The sequence below is a fragment of the Arachis duranensis genome, chromosome 4 (genome assembly GCF_000817695.3).
Source record: "Arachis duranensis cultivar V14167 chromosome 4, aradu.V14167.gnm2.J7QH, whole genome shotgun sequence".
NCBI lineage: Eukaryota > Viridiplantae > Streptophyta > Magnoliopsida > Fabales > Fabaceae > Arachis > Arachis duranensis.
Window position 1 is genome coordinate 69,963,471 of NC_029775.3, and position 11,873 is coordinate 69,975,343.

The window sequence follows — 11,873 nt, forward strand, 5'->3', positions numbered from 1 at the left end:
AAAGGTAAAATCATTGCTATTAGAAAAGTAGGTAATGAGCAATCTACTTTCATTGATGATGTGCTTTTGGTATGTGGTTTAAAGCACAATCTTTTGAGTATAAGTCAGCTGTGTGATTTAGGATATTTAGTTATTTTCAAAAGGCTTGAATGCTGTGTTGTTAATGAAAAAACAAATGAAGTGATGTTTGTTGTCAAACATTTCAATAATATGTATGGACTTACTCTTGATGAACTAAAGGATCAAAATGTAGCTTGTCTTCACTCTAAAGAATCTGAAAAGTGGTTATGGCACAAGAGATTGGGACATGCAAGTATGTTTCAAATAAACAAACTTGTAAAGAAAGAATTAGTTAGAGGTCTTCCTTTGATAAAGTTTGACAAAGAAATCACTTGTGATGCTTGCCAAAATGGGAAAACAAACAAAAAGTTCTTTTAAACCAAAGGAAGACATCTCTACTAAAAGACCACTTGAGTTGCTACACATTGATTTATTTGGTCCAACAAGAACTCAAAGCCTAGGTGGTAAACATTATGGTTTAGTAATTGTGGATGACTATACTAGGTTTGGTTGGGTTTTATTTCTTGCACACAAAAATGAAGCCTTTTCGACCTTTGAACCTTTTTGCAAAAAAATTCAAAATGAAAAGGATTTGAAAATCTCTTCTATAAGAAGTGATCATGGAACTGAATTTGAAAATAATTTGTTTGGATCCTTTTGTAAGGAATTTGGAATATCTCACAACTTCTCTTGTCCAAGAACACCACAACAAAATGGTGTTGTGGAAAGAAGAAATAGAAGCATACAAGAGATGACAAGAGCTATGCTTTGTGAGAGTAATGTTCCGAAATTCCTTTGGGCTGAAGCGGTTAACACAAGTTGCCATATTTTAAATAGAACAATCATAAGGAAATTTTTGAAGAAAAACCCTTATGAACTTTGGAAAGGATACCCACCAAACTTAGATTATTTGCACATCTTTGGATGCAAATGTTTTGTTTTAAATAACAAAGAAAATTTGGGTAAAATTGATCCAAAGGCTTATGAGTGTTTGTTTGTAGGATATTCCACAACTAGTAAAGCATATAGGGTTTATCATCAAGATGCTAGAATTATTGAAGAGTCTATACATGTTACATTTTGTGATACTAACTTGGTGCAAAGTATTTTGGAAGATTGTAATGCAGGAAATCAAGCTCAAAAGGAGGATGAAACCGCTCAAAATCAAGGAAAAGAAAATTCTGGACAAACTGACCCAGAAACTGTAAATGCTGAAAATTTAAGAGACAATTCCATTTTGTCTCATGAATCTGAAGGAAATCCTGCGGCCAGCAGCGCCCAGAATCCCTTGGTGACTGAATCTGCCTCCAAGTCCACCAGACCTCGTGAGTGGAGATTCTTGAAGAATTATCCTAAGGAATTTGTCATTGGAGACGTCTCTCATGGAGTGCAAACAAGATCTTCCACTAGAAAGGCCAATGAAGGATCCAACATTGCCCTTCTATCATAAATAGAGCCTCAAAATGTTAAGGAAGCACTCAATGACCCATCTTGGGTTAAAGCTATGGAGGATGAGCTTCTTGAGTTTGAAAAGAACCAAGTATGGACTTTGGTTCCAAGGCCAAGTGGAAAGAAAGTGACCGGCACCAAGTGGATAATTCGGAACAAGTTGGGAGAAGATGGTAGCATTGCAAGAAACAAGGCAAGGCTAGTGGCTCAAGGATATGACCAAGAGGAAGGAATAGACTTTGATGAATCCTTCGCCCCCTGTTGCCCGAATGGAAGCCATAAGACTTCTCTTAGCTTATGCTGCAGTGGTTTTAAATTATATCAAATGGATGTGAAATGTGCATTTTTGAATGGTGTGATAGATAGAGAAGTATATGTGGAGCAGCCTCCTGGTTTGAAAATAAAGAACATTCAAATCATGTTTTCAAATTATCTAAAGCTCTCTATGGTTTAAGACAAGCTCCTAGAGCTTGGTATGAGAGACTTAGCTCTTTTCTTTTGAAAAATGGTTTTCAAAGAGGCACCACTGACACAACTCTATTTATCAAGAACTCTAATGATTCTTTTATTCTAGTCCAAATATATATTGATGACATTATTTTTGGATCATCCAATGAATCCCTTTGTTCTGAATTTAGAAAACTCATGACAAGCGAATTTGACATGAGTATGATGGGTGAACTTAATTTTTTCCTTGGGCTGCAAATTAAACAAACTGAAAATGGTATTTTCATTCATCAAGAAAAGTATGCCAAGGAATTAGTTAAGAAATTTGGTATGAAAAATGCCAAACCCATGGGAACTCCCATGCATCCTAGTTCTAAATTAGATAAGGGAGAAATCGAGAAAGATGTTGATGAGACTAGGTATAGAGGGATGATTGGTTCTCTTATGTACTTAACTTCCTCTAGACCTGATATTGTGCAAAGTGTTGGATTGTGTTCTAGGTTCCAATCCAAACCTAAAGAGTCACATCTTTCTGCAGTTAAAAGGATCATTAGATATGTTCATGGCACATCCAGTTTTGGTCTATGGTATCCTAAGATTGATGATTTTTCTACAGTTGGTTATTGTGATGCAGATTTTGCTGGTGATAGAGTTGATAGAAGGAGCACTTCTGGTTTATGTTGCTTCCTTGGAAAGTCCTTAAATGTCTGGTCAAGTAAGAAGCAACCAACAGTGGCCTTATCCACTGCAGAGGCTGAGTATATAGCTGCTTCTTCTTGCTGTTCTCAACTTTTATGGTTAAAAAACACAGCTTGCTGATTACAAATTAAAGGTTGAAAATATTCCCTTGATGTGTGATAATATGAGTGCCATTAATTTTTCTAAAAATCCAGTCTTGCACTCTAGGACTAAACATATTGAAGTGAAATTTCACTCAATAAGAGAACATGTCCAAAAAGGGGATATTTGCATTCAATTTGTTAAATCAGAGGAGCAATTGGCAGATATTTTTACAAAACTATTAGCTGAGGATAGATTCTGTATGCTTAGGACTTGTCTAGAAATTCTGAGTTATGATTCTTTATTTGAAAAATGTTGATGTACTTGCTGGAGCTTTTTGTCTCATGAACAGGTATGAGACAATTCTGGGCAGGTGATGAACGCTTCCTTCAAGTTAGTGTGTTCTGGGCTTACTTCAAGTGGATCAACCTCAAATCAGATCTGAGTAGTCCTATATGTTACACAGAAATCCAAACCACATCTGGGCCCAATATTAATGTTACATTCTTGCTTACTTGATTTTTGATGGCTTGTGTGCTTAAGTCTTCCTTAAAAGTTTTTTTTGTAGGTTTTCATGCTAATTCAGTTTTTTTTTAAAAAGGGTTTCAGTTTAATTTTGTTGTCTTTCAAAATTTAAAATTTAATTCCCTGTTTCTTTTTATTAAATCAAATAAAATCTTTCTTGAATGATGTCATGTCTTTTCAAGTCTTTTCAAATGGTGATGCAGTTGCATGGTTTTAGAAATCCACTTTTTTGGGTACGGTTACCAACACTCCCTCTCTTCCCTCCATAACTTCTCCACACACTCTTCGGTTTCTTCCCACTCACTTTATTGCATCTCTTCCCTCAAAAGATTGAAACTAACCAAATGAGGAAGAAAACTATTGCAAAAAGGGCTCCTCGTGAAAAGATTTACAAGCTTCCCACAAAGCCTTCCACTCGCTCTCAAGACCGGACCTTTACCCCTTCTCCTTCTCCTCCTACCTCACCTCCTCGCTGCAATCCCATGGCTCGGACCAAAAACACTCCAAGATTTCCTACCTCTGCCAAGACGACGCCACCACCAAAGGCCACACCTTCCAAGCCTAGCTCTTCAAAACCGAGTTCAACAAAGCCTAGCTCCTCCAAAGGCAAACGTCCGGTGACTGAGGAACCCATTCCCGAACCAACACAACCAAAATCAAGGTCGGTTCCAATGCGCTCTCACGAGGTAACACTCGAGTCCCTCTCAAAAATGTTAAAGAACCAGAAATTGGACCTTTTGATCACAAAGCTCATTTTTTGACCTCTCATTCAAACTATAATCCCTATAGATTCAAATCTGCCATGAATAATGATTTTTTTTAGGGAGTCATCCAGTATCATACCCTATGCCCCTCATTTCTCGCTGATTTGCCATCCTTGAAAAGAAAAGGCAAAGAAAAGGTTTTCCTTTTGTTGATAACTTAATTTTTCTGGACTGGAATCACCTTTTTGACATCAAAAAACCTGTTTATCCTTTGTTGGTCAAAGAGTTTTATGCAAACATGACTTATCATGAAGGCACTGCTCATTCGTATGTCAAGGGCCGAGATATCATTTTAAACAATGAGACCATCAGTGAAGCTTTGAAGTATACTGATGTTGGGCCTTGTGCCTACACGTCAATTAAGTGGGATGAAGGAGTTGGTGTTTCTTACAATGATGCCCTGGCTAGTATTTGTGAACATGTCTCCTTAATAGATGGCATTACACCCACACACAAAGCCCTAGGATATGAACGTGCTCAGTTGCACCGAATGGTCAACCACATTATACTTTCCCAAAGTGGTTCATATCAAAGGGTTTCATACACTGACACTCTTGTTTTATATGCCATTCTCACCAAAACTGAAATTTCATTGCACATTTGATGGTTAGATACATATTTGATTCTGTTAGAAGTGAATAGGACAAATCTCTTCCTTATGGCATGTTTCTAACTTGTATTTTTGAGAATTTTGGTGTTGACTTGACCAATGAGAAATATGAAAATAGACATTCATATCTAAAGGGAGGTGGTTCAGTGAAACAGAACAAAGGACCCACTAGATCTGAAAGAGTTGTCCTAGATGATGAAGATGATGATTTTGTTCCCGAGGCTTCTCCTGATCCTTCCACTGAGGGAACATCCATCTCTACTGGAAAGAAATCTGCTCTGCTAAATGTGGTTAAAGATGTTGCTCAAGAGTTTGTCTTCCAATCAAATCACTTGATTGCCATGAGCAAGGAACAAAGGAAACTAGCTAGCAAGCATGAGAACTTTCTGAAGAAATCGAGGGATAGGGTGGCTGTGCTCATGACCTTCATTGATAACCTTCAAAATGATGAAGACATTGCCGCTGATGCTAAAGAGGAAGCTGCTTCGGAGGGGGATAGTTCTGATGCCTAAGATTTGTCTCATGAAAACTGCTGCTGCTGCTCTCTTTTTGTCTCATGAATTCTATTTACTTTGCAACTGTTGAACTGTTTTTATTTTTTGAATGACTGTAATAACTCTAAATACTGCTGCACTTTTGCTGGTTTAGTTAGAACTTTGGACTGTGATCTAACCTCTTCTTGCAGGATTTGTATTGATGTTTCTGTTGATCTTGCTTATTTTCCACCCTTGATGATAAAAGGGGGAGTAATAGTCTTATTTTCCACCCTTGATGACAAAATGGGGAGTAATAGCACTATAATAGATGCAGCTACTTGTAATTCTTTTGGATTTTTGTCTAATTACTGCACTAAAATTTGATTTCACATGCTGAATCCTTTTGCTGCTGATATTAGCTTAATGTTGGGCTGACTATGTGATGTTGCTCATTTGATATCTCTTATACAAGATAAATGTGCATAGCTCTTTATTGTGCTTTCCTTAAGTACAATGCATAACAGGAACAAAGAGGAGAGCATAGATTCAGGGGGAGCCACTCTTGAATAGGAAAGAGGGAGCAATACATCAGCAAAGCAACATCATTCAAAGGGAGTTTCTAAACCTTATTCAAATTCATTTCCTTCTTAATTATTGCTTAAATTATGTTTATCATCAAGGGGAGATTGTTGAGTTAAGAAATTAACTAAATCAATTAAGTGATGACAAACATTATTTTTGGGCAAAATAAATAATTAAGTGTTGATTATTTATATCTACCCATAAACTAATTGTTTATTATTGTAGGCCAAATGTTAATAGCCCAAAAGAAATGAAAAACAAACAGAAAAGAATAATGGGCTGAAAACAAAATAGAAGCCCAAGGAAAAGAAAAGAAAGAAGTCAGATAGGTTGCTCAGATGGATACCCGAACCAAACCCAGCTTAATTTCAATTCCCTCTATCTTGCTCCAACCAAAGCAACGTTCCTCTCCTCTCAAATCAAGTCAAATCAAGTTTCAGAAAAGTAAGAAAGAGAAAGAAAGAAAAAGCTTCCTCCATAAGCTAGTAACCAAAAAACAAGAAAGAGAAAGTTTAAGCTTGAAGCACAGAAGCTAAAGCAGAAAATCTAATCCAAATCAAGCTTAGGTTAAAGGTAATCCATCTCATCTTGCATGCATCAGATCTTCCTCTCTTCTTCCCATCTTTCTGCTCTATCCGAAAATGGCATTCAAGGGAAAGTTGATCTGTGTTCATCACTGCTACAAATCCACGGTCACTAGAGATTCTTGGGGACCAAGTTGCATCTCTATGGTTTGAATTTGGTTGACCATTGGAAGACAAATTCGGTTACTCCTTCCTGGCTTTCGGTCAAGTTGGAGGAGTCAGAAGCAAAGGTCCTACTTTGTTGTTTAAGAAGAAAAAGTGAGCCTGTGGGTTGGTGAAGATCAAGGCTCAAGGTGTTGACCTTGGAAGAAGAACCAAGTAACTTGCAAGGAGATAAATGAAGCTGGCTGGTCATTCAGAGAGTAAGGAGAGAAAACCAGTGAATTGAGGTTTTGTTCTAAGAAGAGCTCTTTGAAGAAGTTCAACTAACTAGACAGTGTAACCTAATCAAAAGGTGCATTCCGCCAGTATGAAGAACTGAATTAGAGGCTTGCTAATCTGGTTTTTCGCATAGCACAGAGGCTGTTGATGAAGTCAATCTCCTTCATGTTTTATTGATTGTAATGTACTTTTCTAAGTTTATCTTTCTGTAATTTCTTGTGAGAAAAGGCATTGTGAGAAAGCTCAAGAAAAAGCCATGAGTGGAAAAAGGCTAAGTGAAACACTTGAGAGAAAAGTCTAGAGTTATTTTCAGATTTCTGTAGGATGGTTAAGTGTCTTGTATCTTGTACCTATAAGGTATCCCTTTCTTAGTTGGGTTAGCACTAAGAGATATAGTTTGGTATTAGCATAGCTAATGTCAAATTAGGTTAGAACTTGAGTGTGAAAGGATTGGGTCAATCATGTGTTATTGGTGTATGCAATACTGTTAACTATAGTGAAATTCTTCCATAGTTGTGGAGGAGACTGGATGTAGGTTGCATAGCACAAGGCAACCGAACCAGGATACATGCTGGTGTTAGCTTTTCTCTTCTCTGCTGTGTTCTGTTTTCTGATATTCATGAGACAAAAATAAATTGTCTCATAAATTTCCGCTACTGAGTTCAAACAGAATCAAAACTGCAAATTTGTTTTAAAAGGGTAATAACAGCAACCAAAAAGGAAGGCATAGATTCAACCCCCTTCTCTAAGCCTATCACAACCTTCAAGATATATTCAAATATATCATAATTATAAAATTAATATATTACATTTTGGTGTTTCTCATTCTTATTAATTTTTTTCAATTTTTTCTTTAATTATTTCCAAAACAAAAAACATCATATAAGAAAATAAAGTATGACAACTAAAGCAAATAGAAGCAACAAATTATTCAAATTTTTAAACTAATAAACTATATTTTAAATTATATTAAATAGAAGCAACAAATGAATATATAGTTTTATACAACTCTAATATAAAATGTCTATATCTATTTTTTCAAAAATAAATGAATTCAAAATTTTAAACTAATATATTATATTTTAATTTATATTACTTTTAGTTGAATAATTATATAGAATTATATACAAATTATCAAATAAATATTTTGTAAATAGTTTTAATATAAATAATTTAAATTTAACATTAATTTATATATTATCTAATCAATTTTTAAATAATATAATATTTATTAAAACATATTATATAATATAATTAATTTATCTCTTAGTGCATTGCACGGATGCCAATCTAGTTTGATTTCAATAAATTGTGTATCAACTTTTCTTTTCTTATTTGTCAATAATAAACAAATTGAATGATCAATATTGAGATGGGTTTGCATAACTCTTATCCGTAAATCATGATAATAAGTTTTGTGTTTAGTTTTTACGAAAGCCAAGGACTTTAGGTTGGTTGTGATAATTTATCTAGTATAATGGTAGTTTTTCAAATTAATCGCAAAATATTTTGTATGCAGTGCTAAAGATACGTGTTAATGTTACTAATAAAAAAAATTATATATAAAAAAATACAAAATTTAAATTTTTAATGCATTAAATTATGTACACTACAAAAAAAATAAAAATGCTCGTTATCATAGAATTTATCTTCGAGTTAATCAAATAAATCTGTCGCTAAGTATATTATTGTCGGATTTACCGTTGTCCTATAGTTGATGGTATAAAGGGCGCCGAAAATTTTTTACTGGCGAATTTTTCAGTCCAACGCTGATTACTGACATATTTTTTGTCAGTATTTTCAATGGATTGTCGAACCTGGATTGATAATTACAGTCAGATTAATCTGATGGTAACTTTGGCACTATTTTGCACCAAAACTTATCCGTCGAATAATTCTAACAGCATATCCATCAGTAGGATTTTTATTTTTTAGTTTTTTGGTACAGTCTAGCCACAAATAACAGTCAATTCAAATTAAAACTCTTGTTTAACCAAATTGTTATTAGAAATCTAAAATTAGCAGAAATCAACAAATTATTTTATTAAAAGTAAATATTATGAATACAATAAAATGTGACATAAGTAAACTAATGTACCCTAAACAAACAAAAATGCATAAAAACCTAACACCTACAGATCCTGGTAATCATCGTTGGTGGCGGCGGCGACAGTGTTACGGTCCTCTTGCTGCGGCGGCGGAGTAGGTGCTGCCGTCGAATGCCCACCAGTAGCGCCATTGGAAGCAACGACGCCGATGCCTCCAGCGCGCATCTACTGGTTGTACTCTTTCATCTGTTGTCGCAGCCTCGAGCTGCTCCAACTTCTCCCTCAAGTCTGAACTGATGGCAACGCGTGTAAGAATCTCTCGATACCTCTTCTCAGACTGCTCCTGCTGCTGGTGAAGCTCCTGTGTTAGCTTCTTTAGTGTTGGTGGTAGAGACAAAGGTAGAGTAATGCATTCACATCTTTAGTATTTTTTTCTTAGAATTCCATTCGATAAACTAAAAATTATTGTAAGTTAGACAAAGATTTCATGTTTAATTGAGAAATACTTTGAGTTCGTGTGTATTTATTGATTTCAGGGAATTTGGAAGAGATTTAGCAAATAATTAAAGAGAAAAAGAGGCCAAGAGTCACTTTGAGCATGAAGAACAAATTGGAGAAGCAATACAGAAAGCTTTTGAATTAAATAGAAAGCTCACTGGACACAAAGTATTGGAAAGCAACCTTCACGTGCAATGTGAGAGAGCAAGTGTGCCATGCCAATCAATTATGTCCTCCTAGAAGCACTAGACACTCCAACGTGGGAGCATTGGCGTGCAATGCCAAAACAGGAGGCGTGTGTACGCATGACCCATGTGTACTTACAAATGGTGGAATTTGCTCATTCATGCGTACACATGACCCCATTTCAACGTGGTATATAGAAGAATAGATGTGGGACATGAAAGCTTTTATGTGGGATGTTGGCTATCGTGTGTACGCATAAACTATGCGTACGCATGAGGTATGTGTACGCATGATTACACTTTCGCGTGAGATGTGAGTTCTTCTATGTACAACACAATGGAACAAACAGAGGCAACAATTGAAGGAAATAAAGGCCATGTTCAATGTGGGTTTGTTCACGTGCAACATGGAAGAGACAGAGAGTAATTTGAATCAAGATTTAGTTTCACGTGCGACGTAGGATTATGGACACTTTCCAGGGGACTCAAACTAAGCCACTAAGTATTCAATTCTTCATTATTCATGTGGTCAATCAAAGGTTCAACTTAGGCCCACCAATCACAGAATTAATTGAAAATTTGCAAAAGGAAAAGATTGAAAGCTTGGTTGGAGAAAAACATTAATTATTTGGATTTTATTTTATTTTAAATTTAATTCTATTTTAGTTTGAATTTGAATTTCATTAGGGGTTAGTATTTAAGGAGAGAAGTCAGATACTTGGGGGGGGATCTTCTTCTCTTCTTCGGCACTTCTAACTTTTCATAATTATAGGATTTCTCTAAAGAACATGAGAAACTAATTCTCCTTGGTTAAAGTTAGGAGCTCGCTGTTGATTCTATGGATTAATACACTAGCTTTCCTACTTTTAATTTATGCATTGATATCTTCTTAAGAAAAGATTTTCGTTCTTCATTCTAAAGGGTTTGAATGTGTTGGGAAACAATTTTTTTTCTGACTTGAATTCCTTTAACTTCTGAGAAAAATTGATTAATTGAATTAAGCTTGAAAACCAATTCCCACAACTCTTAAGTTTTGAAACTAGATTTGATAAGTGACATTGAATCAACTAGAGGAGATTCTTATGAATTGTGTGGCTTATAAATCAGTACATGTGCTTAACTCTATTCTTAAGTAATTGACTAAAGAATTAATGATTAATTAGGTTAAAGAGAAATTGAATTACCAATGGATTGGAATTAAATTATTAATTATTTGCCATGGATGTATCTTTGCATAATCAACGTGGAAAGTGAAAATTATTGATCTGGATGTCTTTAAAACCTTAATTCTTTTAAATCACATTATCTTTCAATACTCATTGTTTGCTTTTGTTACATTGCTATTTATGTTCAAACCTTTCAAAAACCTAATTTGGATTGTCTGACTAGACTAATCGATTGACCATTGCTTGCTTAATTTGTTAATCCTCATGGGATCGACACTCACTCACCGTGAGTTTATTACTTGGTACGACTCGGTGCACTTGCCGGTAGTATTGTGGTGTCAAATCCACATCACAGAGGAAGCACCAACATGGAGGAGTGGAGGCCACTGGCAAAGAAAGATCACAACTCGAAATGATGATTCTTGTGGGGTTCAGAGGTGGTCTCGCACCAAATCCTTTTAGGATCCACGACTGAGGTCTCAGAGCCGACGTCATCGGTACTATTAACTACTAAGTAATATATATAATTTCACAACCATATTAATAAATTTATAATTTCTAATGGCATAAAAAATTATATTTTTTATATTCACAAACATTAAAGTCTTTGTAATTATAAATATCTAATAAATATAATTATAAACCAAATTTTCATTCAAAATATAAGTATAAATATTCTCTCCAAAGCAAAATAAACATAATCCAAAACATAATTATAAATATTGTCTCCAAAATAACATAAACATAATTCAAAACACTCAATTTTTATCTTCATACTCTTGTAAGTTAGGTTGGGGGAAGTTAGGTTTTAGGAAAAAATTGCAAAAATACCCCCTCACTAAAAAAAACCTTAGCCCGGCGGGGAAGCCCGCCCCGCCCCGCCAAAGCCCGCCAAAACCCGCGGTTTAAGCGGTGCGAGTTAGGCGGGCTTTTGCTATTTGGCGGCCCCGATTTTCCAGCCCAACCCGCCTTTTTTGGCGGGTTACACGGGCCGGCCCGGCGAGTTTAGGCCCGTTTGCCACCCCTAGTAGCCTCCAACCACTGCTAATACTCCTCCTGCGTTACAAATGTTAGTTATGATTAAGATAATAGTTAAATAATTGACTTTAAATCAAATGAAGCTGAAATTTAGTATTAATTTAAACTCACATAGTGGGCCGCCGACCGCTCACCAACAAATCTCTCCTTATTTGCCTTCAACGTATGGGTATACTTGAAGGTCTCCGCCAGTTAATTTTGATAGTATTAATTTTGATAAAGTGATTGACCTCGCCCATCGATAGATTCCAACCAAGCTACCATTTACCAACCGACCAAT